Source organism: Anas acuta, chromosome Z (assembly GCF_963932015.1).
Source record: "Anas acuta chromosome Z, bAnaAcu1.1, whole genome shotgun sequence".
Taxonomy (NCBI): domain Eukaryota; kingdom Metazoa; phylum Chordata; class Aves; order Anseriformes; family Anatidae; genus Anas; species Anas acuta.
Window position 1 is genome coordinate 46,787,301 of NC_089017.1, and position 15,617 is coordinate 46,802,917.

The 15,617-nt window shown below is 39.6% G+C and overlaps 1 long non-coding RNA gene across 1 annotated transcript in view; it reads right to left on the reverse strand.

Moving 5' to 3' along the window:
• Window positions 1-5,524: 5,524 nt before the first annotated feature.
• The window catches only part of LOC137848451 (uncharacterized), a 36,709-nt gene continuing 26,616 nt past the window's right edge, over window positions 5,525-15,617 (reverse strand). Inside the window, exons 3-6 of the long non-coding RNA XR_011091358.1 lie at window positions 10,034-10,132; window positions 7,487-7,588; window positions 6,813-6,884; window positions 5,525-6,619 (exon numbers count right to left, since the gene is read on the reverse strand). This is a non-coding gene — a long non-coding RNA (uncharacterized lncRNA). The remainder of the gene's footprint in view (window positions 6,620-6,812; window positions 6,885-7,486; window positions 7,589-10,033; window positions 10,133-15,617) is intronic.

Sequence of the window (15,617 nt, forward strand, 5' to 3'; positions counted from 1 at the left end):
AGCTGGCATTGCTCCAAAATAAGAAGAGCTCTTAGATTTCAAATTGCTGAAGCCTAGACTTGCTTGGGTATCTCCAAGCACTCAGACAAATGTGATTAATAACAAGGTGGCTGAGCCAGGCTGGGGGTGGAGGTAGCAGCTGGAGCCAAAGTAAGAGGAAGACTGTCAAAATCAGCAATGTATAGTTCAGACAAAGCTAGTCTGAAGCTGAAGGAAAGGGAGGAGGGAATAAGAGGGAGGGGGTAGGCAACAAAAATGCTCTTTTGCATTGTTAATTCCTACTCATAGCTTAGCATCAGCTCAGTTGCACACCTGTAATTAATACATGAAAATGTCTTCTGCAGACAGCCAATTTTATGGTGTTGTTTGCACTATTCTTCCACCAGCCTGTCTGTTTCCTGGCAATTTGTACCTTTTCCTCAACTTTCTAATAACATTCCTGGGGGGGAAAAAAAAAAAAAAAAAAAAAAAAAAAAAGGAGAAGAAGCCACCAGAACCCACCAGAACTGTTTAACCAATTTCTTTCTTTTTCTCTCACTCCTTTACTTTTTCCAGGACAACCAGCAGAGCCCTTTCACTTTGACTCAATATCTTCCTTCTTCCAACTATTCTGCATTTGACTGGCAGAATATCCTGCTTATAAATTCCACAAAAATTGTTGTTTGCTTTTCAAACCTTCAACTCCAAAAGAGATGGTCTTTCAATTTATTAGACTTCATTTTTCACTGCATATTCCTCTGAATTATCCTGTACGTCCTTCCTATTCTGCTTCTCTCTTTTTTGTTCATGAAAATGCTTGTTATTGTTGCAGTTAAACACGTATTCATCTCTAACTCCTCTCACTCCTTTTTTCTCTGCTTTGTTGCCTAACTCTTACAGTAGAAGTTGGGTCCAAACCATTGGTATTTACTTTGTTATTTTAGGGTGGGAAAGATGGCAAAAGACAGGCACTGTCATCTCTTTTAAATTAATTGTTTGAAACTGGTCAAGTCAATAGAATATATTCACCATAGAGTGAGCTATGATTAACCAGGAGCCTGACACATGTGAACTATGCAAGCACTGGGAACTCTGGAGCAAAATCTCAAGCTGTTACAGCACTCCGAGCCATGTGCCAATATCCCAACATCAGCTGTCATCTGCAATATTGGTGTCTTGACTTTCACAGGGGCTATTCAGCAGTTTAAGAGTCGTGGGCACCTTACCACTGCTGAGAGAAATAGAGCAATGGTTTCACAGCAGGGTAAGTCCCAGAGTGTTCCTTGTGAAATTACATACTTTTAAACTGAAAAAAATATATAATTTGGAGGTGAATGTGTTTTTCTGCAATAGTTAGTGTTACTTTTATTTATCCTAAAGGACTAAGGCTGAAAGAAAATGTTGCCACTCTTAAATGTTGTGGAAGGGAACTACAGCAGATTCACTTGCAGGATGGAAGCTCTGTGTAGGATACATGTCATTTCCATGGGAATTCTCACATCTTTACAGTGTCATCTAATGAAAAGGAGAGCTGCCAATGCTGAGTCAAAAACAAAGAGCCATAAGAGAGTTTTTGTCTGCATCCACATAGATGAGAAACACTGAAACACTTCCCTTTGCATGTAAACAGAAAATCCACATCAGCGGTCTTACCAGAGTTGAGATTTTCTAAGCCTGTAAAAAGCTTTATCCTAAAAAGATCTGAGTCTCCATCTGTACTTTGAACTCTATTGTCACTTCTTCTACAGACGTAAATAGTATGTCTGCAGATATATTGGTAGATAAAAAATAAAACTTTTTATTCTCACTGAGACACCTATTCATGATATGTATACATCCACCAAATTGCATCTGGGTTGAGTCCACAGTTGCTTGCACTTGCACGTTAAAAACCTTTGTATTGATTTGCTTTCAACAGAACATTTAAACAATTAAACCCTACAATACTGTCAACACTCCGTCAGACAATGTCTTGAACAGACAGAACTGTCTTGAAGAGAATAGCCCCCATCCCCCCATTAGTGTGGATGCAAAGTTTAAGTTTCTTCACTGAGATTTTACTAGATCTTTTCAGTACAGTTTGCACATACAGTTTAGGTAAATGCTTAATGTGGAAGCTCATGCTTGCCTGGAATTCCAGCACCAGAGCAGAGAAAGTGTACAGAAACCTAGCATACCACATAATGCCAACATCCTTTCCAATATTACATATTTTCTTGTCATCCAGAACTATGACTTAGTTGAAAACCCCAAGTCAGATGTTCTGAGAATCCCACTTGTAGCTAAAAATACTCTCATGACTCCTTCCAGCCACTGGAATAAAAATCTTCTCTTCAGTAATCTCAAGAGTAACATATGAAGTGGGCACAGAACATTTTGAAGTCACAGGTCCATTAGCATTCAGGTCAGGATCGTGGTTATTAGGCAGCATTCCAGCTTGGGTAGCACTATGGAGCCTGCCTGCCTCGGGGGATATCTGCATAATGAGGTGTCCTGGCAGCGGAGGGGATGTGCACCTGCTACTTCTGGCCACGTGATGGGCATATGTAGAAGCAGCAGAGTCAGAGACACCTATCTCCCATACTCCCCCAGAGCTGCTGGCAACATACAAAATGTGGGCAAAAGGTGGATGCTGCTTTAACCTGCACATTAGAAGGCAGGGATAATGGAAGATGGATCTTTTTTCCTACCTCCTTTGGTATCTAACTGCAAGGGCATGGCTAGGCACAAGTCAAGTCTTCTGGATTTTGAAATTTTGGAATTATTTATACCCTTTGATACAGAACAAGACCAGGTTAGGTTTTTATACTAGCATATCTTTTATGAGCAGCCAGCAAATGGATGTGGATATGGAATAATATCCTTTTTCTCCTGCCACACAGCCCAGTGGGTACAGACATTCATTCAGAGAAACAGCAGCAAGCTGGGTGCTCAGGAAGAGTCATGGGCTGTGCTTTCCAAGGAGCTGTGCTGTGGGGAAGCAGGACATTAAAGCAGCTCCTCTTTGCCCTTAAATTGTATGTTGGCAGGGCTGCCCAAAGAGGACCAGCTTTTGCAGATGTTTCAATTCACCCTGTTTTTCCCTGTTTATGGCATGACATGCGTCCAAAGCTCAATTCTCTCATGTCCACAATCTAAGAGCAAGTTAGTTATGCACAGTCTACACAAATGCAACATATCCTTTCCTCCTGCTTGCAAGGGGTAGGGGCTTTCCACTTCCCCCAAAACTTCATCAGTCAATGGACCTGTAATCTAGCTTACACTGAATGAAACCAGATCACATCAACTCATTTCCAAGTTGTTAAGATGGAAACTACTCCAGACTCTGAATGATAGCCAAAGCTGCAACTTCTTGTCTGCAAGAGTTTCCAGACATCTCTCAGAAACCAGACATCACACTGAACTCGCTCTTCTGTTGAAGAGGGCTTGATTCCTTATAAGCAGCAAAGCAGACCCATGCATTGAGAAAGGGACACCAAATAGGAACCCTGCAGAGGAACAATATTAATTGACCATCAACGCAATCAGGTTTCCTAAAGAGCTGGACTTTCTCAAAGGTCCAGCTTTTAATGCAAATTTCTTCATCAGTGACATTCTAAATCCTTGATGAGAAAAGTCATACCACTCTTTTTGCTGAAGTCACCAGCTAATGACTTTGACTTTGGTGGCAAAAGAAGGATCACAGAAGCAAATATATATATATATTATTAATCACTTTGTTCACCCCTTGATAATTCCACCTGAAAACTAATAGATAAACCAACTCTCTCTGCCCCTGTATAGAGTGGTTACTACATGCTGTTAAACCCTAGGTTGTATCTAAGCACTGTCTACAGTTAGCTATGTTAAAATTTTTTGACTTGTCTGCCATTTTCAGTCTTAAACAGAGAATGAAGTGGACATAGAGGTGGCATATTCACATTGATAATCTGGGTTCCTTAATTAATACATATTTATATCTCAGCTATATAATCACAAGCATATTTTATCTGAGGGTAACAGGTCCAAGGTCATTCAAAAATTCTGACGGAAAGCAGTGAAGACAATTCAGATACTTTCTGTGACCTAAACACCAAACCATTCAACTTCCTTCCATAGATCCTGATAAAACATTGTGTTTTCTCCAGTGCATATAAGTACTTTATATCATTTGAGGAGCTCTTCATTGCACGTAGTTTTTCTGTTTGTTATTAGTCAAGCTTCAGGTTGGATTTATTTATTTATTTTGGGGTGCAATAGCACTGATTTGAAGGAAATACGTAGGTGGGGAACATAATGCTTCCAATAGAACTGCACTAGCAAGCACACACTACAGTAGTTTAGAGATTAAAAATAGGATCATTTGGATGCGTGGATTTGAATATGATTTATGGATCACTTCCAAAGACATTATTGTTGCTTATCATTCAGATGACTGTGAAAGTGAAGACTTTGTGGGAAATCATGCAAGAGATACATTGCCTATAGAATGGGGAAAAACATTAAATCTTAAAGTGGCTGATGCAGCAATTAATATTGCAACCTTCACTGCCTTCAATGCACAGAAGAAAAGGGTAAGATTGCCTAGATGTCTGCTTCCTATAAATAACTGATCTCAAGACTTAAAGGGAGAGACAGGCTTAAACACACATTACATACCAAAGCCCCTTTTGTATTTGCTTTGGAAGAAATGTTTAAAATAATAGTCACTGGCAAATCAGGAATTTGTATACATGTACGGGACTGCACTCTTGGGCTGCACCAGCAACACCTACAGGTCTATGAACTGCAAAGTATCAGGGCAACAACAGCTGGAATGGATGGGAGGCAAGGAGGAATGTTCCATGTTGTCGTGCTGCCGTGTAAGTAAGGACAATTCATGTTTAAAGATCTTGACTAGAGCAGTTATTACACTGGATCAACATTTTCCACAATTGAAATTCATAGGCAACTATTTAGACATCTACAGGACTTCTTTTTTTGGTGCTTTTTAAAATTTTGTTGGCTTGGTCTAGAGGAGACTGTAAGTGCCAAACAGAAAGAAGCATTCTTGATTCTCCTAAGTCTGTTTTAAAGAGTGGACTAACCACCGATTTCAGCAAAGCTCATCCTGATTTACAATGCCATAAGAAAGACAAGGATCACGTTGTCCATGCTTTATGTCCATCAGTGTGAGGACAAACAAAAACATCTATCAGACCAAGCTGCCTGAAATGAGACCTTTGTTTTGGCATATCCTTTCTGACAGAAAGTAATGAAAGATGAAGTAAAGCACATATATTCCTCAAAGCAAGTGACGTGTGGACACACTGAACTCCATACAGAGACAAAGAAATTTAAATATACATGCAAATAATTGTCAGAACAAAATCTCAGAAGAATTCAGCCAGCAACTCAATATTCCTTCCTTAGCTGTTTCATGGATACTAGTTTGATGAGAAAATTATGGCCAACAGTCATTGCTACTCTTGAAAAAGTATTTCTTTCACACATGAATTCATAATGTTAAAATAAGATTTATTTTTTTTTTGTTCTTTCACACTTTTGTTAAGTTTTTTGAGAGTTGGTTAACAAAAGTAATTATCAATACTATCTGATGAGTAGCTGGGATAAAAATTTATGGTCTTTAATGAGAGATGAAAAATTGTACATGTTCACTGAGAAACTGTTTCTATACATTTTAGGAAATGTCTCTATGATTGCAAAATGAATAAGTCATGGTAGTGTTTCCAGAACTGAAAAATTGAAGAGAATCATAACAGTAGGAAAAGAGTAGGAAAATGTTTTCTCAAAAACATCAATTAGCTCCATTTAAAAAGAAAAAAAAAATACAAAAAAAAAAAAAAAACACAGCTGTGAAGGTGAGAAATTATTTATGGGATGCATGTTCACAAGCTTTTAATTAAAGGGGCTGGAGTCCAGTACACTAAGAGGGTAATCTAAGAGTGAAAAACAGTAATAAGCCTAATTCAACCTCACTTATTTGGGAGACTGGAGTATGAACAATGGGAGTGCCAAGGAGAACTGTACTATAACCAGAATTATGGCCATATTATCAGTAATATGCTTATCAGTATTGGACAGAGGATACACATCAGGATACAAAAGCGCCATTTTTTTCTCTACCTTATTCATTGCCAACACTGTAGTCCTGATGTGGCCCAAATACTGTCTACAGAAATGCTTCTTCTAGCAGGATCAGGCTCAACGCTGTGTTAGTAATGTGGTGAACCTGGTATATGGCAGATTCAGCAGCTTCAGATAGAAAAGGACATTGCATCTTCCTGGGCTGTGTAAAGAGAAGCTCAGAGTTCCTACCTGCTTGCACAGAGCAGGGGAGTGAAGCAGTACTAGCAGGTCAGAGAAGGAAAAACGAACGGTATCCTCTCAGGCCTCCAATATTTGTTAGCTGTATCCAAAGCACATCGGTTCTGCTGGCTGCAGTTAAAGAGGATGTTGGCTGGTCCCTGATCTGGGCATGTTTTCTTCAGTTCTTATGCCAACCAAAACAAAAAAATTACCAATCTCAACTGAGTGCCTAAGAATTTTATTTGAATAAGTGCCGAAAAGCTTGACCAACAAGTGGCAAGTTTACAGGTGGAAAACAGCTGCAGATCCAGCACAGAGGACGCAAGACCATCAGGAAGATAATTCTTTTCCCCTAAAAGAAAAAAAAAATATATAGGAAATACAGTACGGAAAGTCCTAGTTAGTTCAATTAATTATCCACTGGCCATTTACTTAAGGGACACAGTTACAAATATATCCTCATCACAATGACAGGAAATCTATCTGAAAAGTCTGCAAAAAGGCTATTAATGAAGAGAGTTTCTAATGCCTATAAGCTGAAATACCTTTTTGCTCCTTTCGCCAGTAGTTCCTGTGGGTCATATCTGGGGTCAGCAGTGGTGTGCAGAGTAAAGACTCTGCCAATGTTGGAGAAGAAGAAAAAAAAAAAAAAAAAAGAAGAAGAAGAAAAAAAAAAAGTACTTCAGTATTGTCAATCTTTTATCCTTGAACGGTACACTAGAGGCTGACATTTAATACCCTAAGGATATAGATGTTTGAAAGCTGGTTATTGTAACAAAGGAAACCATCCAAACTCTGCAAGACCGAATGGATCAGATAAAGCTGACACTGAGATAAATCTGTTTTACATCCATTCTTGCAGAAGTTTTGCTAATCTATGTAGTTATAGCTTTCCGGGAGCAAAAGGAGAGGGAGGGAAAAAAGAACCCTGCATTACAGCAAGTCAACATCTTGCCCCTATTTGTTATCTCCAGAGAATAACTGGAGGGACAGAGAACATTTTTCTCCTGGATCTTGGGTGAACTCTATTAAATAGAGAAGCTGAAGAAAAAAATTTAGAAACGGACATGGAGAGTGGGAGAGGGCGCGAGGACGAACATTCATGTTATTTCTGGTTGAACTTCCACGTTAACATAGATTCTGTTTGTTTGTTTAATATATAAATTTAGATCCTTCATAGACACAGACTCTTCTTCCAGTCAGAAACTTTAGCACCTACTCTTCATTATCCAGTATTTATACCGCCAGATTGGACTTTCATATGGAAGCCTGGAGCAATGCTGGTACAGATGGCAAGATGACTCTCATGAGATTGATGACTCTAAAGAAATATACAGTATTAAGTCAGAAGGTGCAAATGTTAACATTCCAGTGTAGAAAAGAAATATTCCTTGCATACACTTCCCAGGTTTGTTTTCTCATGCGTTACAAAGAGAAAGAAAAAGCCCTCGACACACCTCGTAGCTGGCAAACGAATGATAAATTTACTTTAGTTTCTTTTGTATGTCAACTGTTCATGCCTCAGGTACTTAACCTTTACTTTAAAAACATGGTTCAGATCCTAGCCTTGAAGGTGGGTGGGAAGGGGGGGATGGTATTCCTGTAAATGTTTCATTTAACAAAGGCAGTACTATAAGAAGGTTCAGTGGTGAGACTCTGAATGGTATTTATTGTTTCAGATTTCAGGGCTTCCATACATCTGCTGCCTGTCAAAGGCAGATACCACATTCATAAAACAAGTGCCCTGTCTGGAGAAAAAAAAAAAAAGAGGGAGAGAAAAAAAAGGACTCTCTTCTCTGTGGTTCAGCCTCCAGGATTATGCAAGATGGAAAGCTGCAGGAAGTGAAAGTTCTCCTTTGCTGTAAAGATGATCAACAACAACAACAAAATCTTTTATTGTAAGAGGGAATGGAAATTTGACTTTCCATTTTTATATTTTGAGGCCCTGACTCAGCAAACCACTTTAAAAACTGGCCCTATTCAGAAAAAGAAAAAAAGAAAAAGAAAAAAAAAAGAAAAAAAGCTCTTAAACATGTTCTTATACCTCTCCATACTCAGCAAAGTGCTTAAGAACTTACTTAGTTGAAGTAGAGCCCTAAAGAACCATTTATATTTACACGAACTAAGCAGCTCATTTTACCAGGCCCATTACATGATTTCTGACTTTATTAGGTCTGGAATGTATATTTCACCCATGGTGAGAAACATGCTCATTCATTTCTTATGATATCATAGTCTTCTCCATGGTAATCTGGTGCTATGTGAGGAAAAACAATAGAAGAGAAAACTTTTCATGCCGAGATGAAGACGGATAAGGAATTATGTTCAGCCGGGTGGGAGAATATATAAGAAGAACAAAAAACACGGAGCCCCTGATTCTGAGGATCTGATTTATTTAGTATCTGGCATTGGCCATAAAGTGTGGGCAATGAAAAGAGGAGCTGACCTCAATGCCTCCTGAGCAGCAATCAGAAATTCATTTCAGTGTGTGAGCATTTAATTAGCTTCACTGAGTTTACAAGACCTTCAGTCATTTTAAGATACTCCAGGCAACTACCCCACGCATAACATTACTCTGAATCTGGAATGCCAGCCACTTAGGAAGAATGTCTGGAGAGTTTTAATTGAAGGGGACTCCTTTGTTTTTATACCCGTTTGATGTGCCATTACCGTTTCCTTCACCACAAATTTACACCAAGGGACACAACTAGTCCAAACAATTGGTTTAATCAGTAAATTACAGCAAACCTTCAAGAAAGTTTAAGGTTGTTCTGTGTCTAGGAAAAGTCAAACAGCACCATTAAATTTTTAGAGCTAATCTAATCATTATACAGTGCAGTCACTGCACCACGTTAAGTGTCTGGGGAGAGTCATCACCATCCCCTTTTTCAAGAGGACCTGAAATATATTTGCTGCATGCATTTATTGCATGTATGCAATAAATATATATGGAGCAGGATTAAATAGCAGGAGACAATTATTAATTTTATCATGGCTTCACGAGGTCTGTATATCAAGCTCCTCTCCCTGGCAAGGATGAGGAATTGCTAAATACAGTTAATTTCTGGGTTGATCTTATTTATATACTGGACACTAATCCCCTTCATGTATCTCATGTGCTTCTTTCTTCTCAGAGATACTGTCCCTCAGTGACCTCCTCCTAGCATTTCGTTAAATGCCTTCAGCCTCAGTAAATTACAGCACTTTAAAAACATTGAGTTTAGCATATAAAAAGAGAGAGAGTTTCTGTACACTGCCATGGGATAAGGTGCAGCGAAAATCCCATACAAGCTGAACTGTACTTCCTAATCAAATGGGTGTAACAGATGGCTGCTAGAGCAAGCCATCACAATGGAAATATCTGCAGTTCTCATGGTAACGGAATCTGCCAGGTCTGAGGGATTTGCTGTTTTCCAGGACATCTGAGCTGCAATCTCTTTCGAGCTGTCTAGCAGTCTCAGTCTCGCTCTCTCTCACTCTCTCAGCATGATGGAGATAGAGTTGAAAGGTGGAGCCTGATTTTGCATTCCAGCTGTGATTAAAGACATGCACACACAGACACACACACGCACACACACATACACGGGATCAATAGCACTGCATATTCATTATGCTATCTAGAACCTTATTAACCGGTCAGGCAGAACAGCAAGGAAATTTTAATATGCCTTCTTCTTTACAGAGGAAAAGAAAGAAGTATAATGGGAGAGAGGGGGGTGAGAGGAAGATAGCATGTATATGGGGAATTAAGATGCATGAGACGTACCTTTTAATAAAGATATGGAGCAATGTTAAAACTAGCAGTTGTTTCCATTTCATGGCAGTATGTCAAGATGACTTAACGTAGCAGGACAAAACATCTGGCCTGAAAAAAAAAATAATATCATGATGTCAAATTTCCAAAACATAATGTAGAATCTACTGAAGAAGGAAAAGGAGAAGAAAAAATAGCACAACTGTGTACCTTAACACTAAGTGAAAGCATGTGACAGACCTCCTGGTACCATGTAATTAGAAAGGTGATCCTTCTCATAAGGTGTAGGATAGCATAAAGACAATGAGCTTTAATTATAAATCTAAAGGACTGGGTTTAAACCCATAGGGCTCTGTTAAAAGGTTCTTATATTTCTGCATGCAGTTCAGAATCATCAGCAGGAAGAAAATAATCATTCATGTGACTGTTTTATTAAAGTCTTTTCCTTCAAATCCCTATCAATTTAAAGAAATGAGAAGTATACTGCCTTCTGTGCTATACTACCTGCTAGAAAGCACACAGAGGGTTGATTCACAGCTGCCTATTCTCTTGGGTATTTGAGCCTGAAGATCAGACAACATGTAAGAATTCAGCCGTGGCTCAAAATGGAAACAAAGAGGACCATTCTTAAGCAATGTGAAATGAAAAACTACAGGCTGTAGACCGTAGCCCTTAGCATGCTGATCCACCACATTGTCCTTGAGGGCACTACAGTTAAATACATATGACAGCCAAAGAGATGGGAAGAATGCTTTCCAGAATAAAATGACTGGATCTCCTTTTTTTTTTTTTTTTTCGTGATGTAGAATAAGCCAGGCAATGCAAGCTTCTAAAGTACCCACTCGAGAACTGGGTATTGTAAGATGGTATTGTCTACCTATCATGCAGCATTGAAGAACATTTTATGCGACCTTTTCTAAAGCCTGAACTGCTTTTACCACAACTCTATTCCACTGTAGCAATGATTTCTGGACAAGAAATTTAATTCTTAAGTTGTGTTGGTTAGTTTCAAATATATAGATATATAGAGTTCACTTACAACAGTGCTGCATTGCACCTTAAGGGACCTCCAAACGTGTTAACTAGTTAGAAATAACTGCTGTTGCCAAGTGAAGATGTCTGCAACAACAGCAAAACAGTGATAATAGTTTGCATTTATATTGAGTCTTAAGCACCAAAACACTCAAAATTTGAGGGACACAGTCAGCCACCTCTGCTCACAGTAAGCAATGCCTCCATTCACCAGCAGTTCCTCTGAGTTCCATAGGGCTTCTCCTGTTGCAATGTGCAGAGCTACTTAGCATGAGTAAGCAGTGCCCAAACCAATCTCTACTTCCTGCCACCCTTCTGCAAACTGAACAGTTCTCTTATTCCTTCATCTGACTAGGACAGGCAGACATCTCTGGAGTGAACTTGGAGTGATGTTCAGAAAAACGCCACATTCAACTTAATGAGGAGAAGGCTGGAGGTGTTTTGTTAAAATGCAACAGCCATTCACAATGGGAAAAGTGGTGCATAGTTTTATCTTTTAACAGAGAAAAAGCAGCTCAGAATGGGATTGAGGGCATAACAGAAGAACATGAAGAGGTAGCTCTGTTCATCATCCCCTTATCTGGGGCACTCTGTGCTGGTATTTCCCCATAAAGCCAACTGAGATTGCTAATGCCATGGGCACACATTCCATTTCTTTATTTTGCACTCAGCACTATCTAGGCAACCATTCTGCAAATGCAAACATTGACAAGATTCCTCAAAAATTCTCAACTTGAAACTTATCCAGGGTTAACACTGTGATTTCTGTAGCAACCATCCCAGCTTCTGCAATGACACAAGTAATCAAGAACCTCTTTTATGCATTCTTACATGATAAAGGAATTCTTCAAGTAACTGGATGTTCAACATTGCACCACTGCTTGTATTGATTAAGAGATTGGCATGCCCCTTGCTGAACAGTTTGATGCAAGTTTTGACTCAAGACTAGATCCGTCTGAAAGATGAAACAACTGCTGTGCAGCGTGATCAATGGTGCCTGTAGCCATGGAGCTTAACACACTGAATTCACTCATTCCTGGGGTCTATTAGCTGTTCATCAAATAGCTAATCTTAGTACACACGGAACACAAGAGTATCTGCAAAGACCTCTTCTCTCTAGACACCGTTCACCCATACTCAGAACCACAGGGCTGGTAAGTCACACCATGCCCCGTGTCTGCTCATCCTGCTTTGCAGTCCAAGTCCCTAAGTGTTACCATTCTACCACACCATGCAGTCTACTCATTCCTGCTGTGTTTCTTCCATATGACAGCATTCTTCAGCAGAGATCAGGACAGCAAGAAAATATCCCTGACTGTCTAAAAGGCTTTAATTTCCCCAGTCAGAGCCCAAGTTTTCAATATTATCAGTCTGTTACAGATTTCCCAGATATCTGGGAGGCCATAACAGGTTCTTCTGTATCCAGCCTTAACCATGTTTTCCTAAAACATTGTCCAAATTGAGTCCAGACATGCTTTTTCAGCTGAGCCAATTCTAGCATGTATTTCTGATTCAGGAGAAATAGCAAGTCCAAGAAGACCTCACAGTATGGAGTAAAGCTCGAGCTGTCCTCAGTCACACTCTGTGGTGGTCCTTGTTCATCCCCCAGGTAGATCAGAGGACTGTCTTTCCACTTTAGAGTGTGTTTATGACAGTACCTCTTAAAAGCTGAAGTTCTGAGAAGCCCTGCAGTGGGTACACCGTTTCTGTCAGTCCAAGACTGCTTGTGATCCCCAGCTGATTCCAGCCCAGAAAGAAAAATCATCAGAACTTTGAATTAGTCGAGTGGTGTGAGCTGGTATCATAAAACTCTGAAATAGACCCTCATGCTATTTCAGTTCTAATTGGGCTCTTTGCTGCCTGGTTAGCAGACACTTTTCAATCAATTGCTGCATTTGTGCTGACAACACTGGATTTCAAGAGTTCTTCTTGTCATTTCTGTGACCTCCATTTTCCATTATTCTTGCTTTCTGGACAGGAGCTAAGGGACCTTATTTCTAACAGTCACAGCCATGAAGCTGGGAAGCAATCTTCCTTTACCCAACAGTCTCAGATTCCCAGCTGCTACAGAGAGTATATTATGAACCTGCCACTGCACATCAGCAGAAGATCTGACCTGTAGTACTTACATGCCAATGGATTCCTGGGATTTGGCATTTTAATGATAACAAAAAAATACCTAAACGTCCCCTTTCACCTAAAGTTGGTCCTTCCTAGCAATTTCCTGCAGAGACCCTAGACCCCAAATTCCTCAGCTCAGTGAGCCTTTCCCATCCCCTGCAGGGACTTAACACACTCCACATACCACAGCAAATCTGCTCCAGTCAATCAGCTCCTGCAGCTCCCTGCAGGCTTCCAACACCTGCTAACAGGAGGGGACAACAGAAGAGCCCTGCCCCACCCCTTCATACATAGTATTGCCTTATTCTTCAAAAATACTGCTCAAAGCATGACGGTCTATTACAGGATGCCCCTATAAATACACTGCACTTTCAGCGGGAGGAAACAAGCATGCTCTAGTAAATATTTTAGCAATGAAGTGGCATGGGTTTCTTAATGCTTGTCATTTTTCAATATAAGAAGCGCTCCATCAGAAGGTGCTCTGTACTTGAGGGAGAGAATGTGAATTCTAACAATAACAGGACAGCCAGTGGCCAACGCCTTATCAGTATTAGCTTTCCTTGAAAACATGCTTGGTTCTTCCTCCGCTCCACTGGCTAATGTTCAGGAAGTGGTTGATTTAATAAGAAGGTTCATAATGTCAAGTTACAGACACCATGAGAGGGAAAGCTGGGGAAGTATAATTGGCAAATCAACAAATTTTATATATATATATATATATATATATATAATTTATATATATATATATAATATTATATATGTGTATGTATGTATGTATATATACACACATACATACACAAATATAATACATATATATATTATCTACGGTGTGTATATACATATATATATATATATATATTTATATGTTCTCTCTGTGTTAAGCTGTGTCATGGTGAAGGAGTGAGAGGATGAAGCCAGAAAAGACCAGAGTGTGGTCTGGAAGCCAGTGTGCAAACAAGGGGTCAGGGAATGCAAGCCCTAGAGATGGCTCTGCTGTCACTAACATGGTTGTTTATGGGGATAAAACTGATTGCTGAGCACCGTAATGCAGTCAAGACTAACTAGGACTGCCTAAAACAGGGACAAAGAGAAGGACCATATTTTACAGCATGCCTGCAGCCCAGACTGAAGAGCTCCATGGCAACATGCAGGGATCTGTTATTCTTCCATTTATTCTCAAGTGCTGCTCCTGGCATTGATGTGATCTCTATACCATGAGGCAGGAAGGATCTCTGCTCCTCTTTCTGTACAAGCTGCCAAGTTGCAGCTCTTTCCTCAGCCTTATCCATCGTCATGACCGGGGCTGAGAGGGTTACTAGGCTTTGTAAAACTGTTCTGGGAACCCTCAATGAGATATAGGAACTCCAGAAGATGATTTCTGCAGGGCTTTGAAAACTTCATTTTCTGTTGCAAGTAACATCCCCAATCCTGCATTGTGCAAAGATGTGCCAATTGGTCTGAATCTATGCGTGTGAGTCTTTCTAGAAATAAGGCATTTCATAGTCATGTGTACACACACAGACACACAACCCCACACAAAATAAAATAAAATAAAATAAAATAAAATAAAATAAAATAAAATAAAATAAAATAAAATAAAATAAAATAAAATAAAATAAAATAAAATAAAATAAAATAAACCTCCTGGTCCATAAATAAATAGTCTCATTCCACACATATTCTCTTGCACCAGTTTTTAAACAATTGCAAAGACTGCAACAAAGATCGTACCATCCATCCCTTAGATAATGCAAGTGCAATATTTCTTCTGTTACTTCACATACTCAGCAGACTTTGTAATCAAGCTTCCTCACTTGAAGCCACCCTTCCTGCAAGTATGGAAATGGGCAGTGTCTGTTTCTGGGATTTGAGAAATGTCATCTTATCAAAGCTGCTATAAAAGAGACAGGACAGACTGTCACCTGACTGCAGAACAGGAGATGTGTTCTGTTGCTTTCCTGCAGAGGTGACCTTGGACCTCTCTTTCACTTCCAAAGCTTTATCTGTCTTGATCATTTAGATGCTAAGTTCGTAGGAGGAACAGAGAAGCATTTTTTACTGTATGTAGAATGTACAGCACAATGACTCCATCTCAGGTGAGGTAATGTGTCTGTATAAATACTTTCATTTTTTTATGTGAAGCTTAAAACATCTGCAAAGACATCAAAAGAGGAATAGGCATGCTGCATAGTAACACAATGCAGCTGACAACTAGCTGATCTAAGATTACTTGAAGTTCCCTTGCAAGCTGTTCCTCCCATCGCTCATCCATAATGTCATTTGGTCAAATTCTAAACAAATGTGGCACAATGCAAAACAAACAGCTGTGGTTCAAAAGGAGCATGCAAGGCACAGGCCCTCCCAGCAATGCCCAGAGCAGAGACAGAAAAGGGCCACTTCCAGCAGGAAGTGTGAAGAACTCGCATGATAACAAGAACTGCAG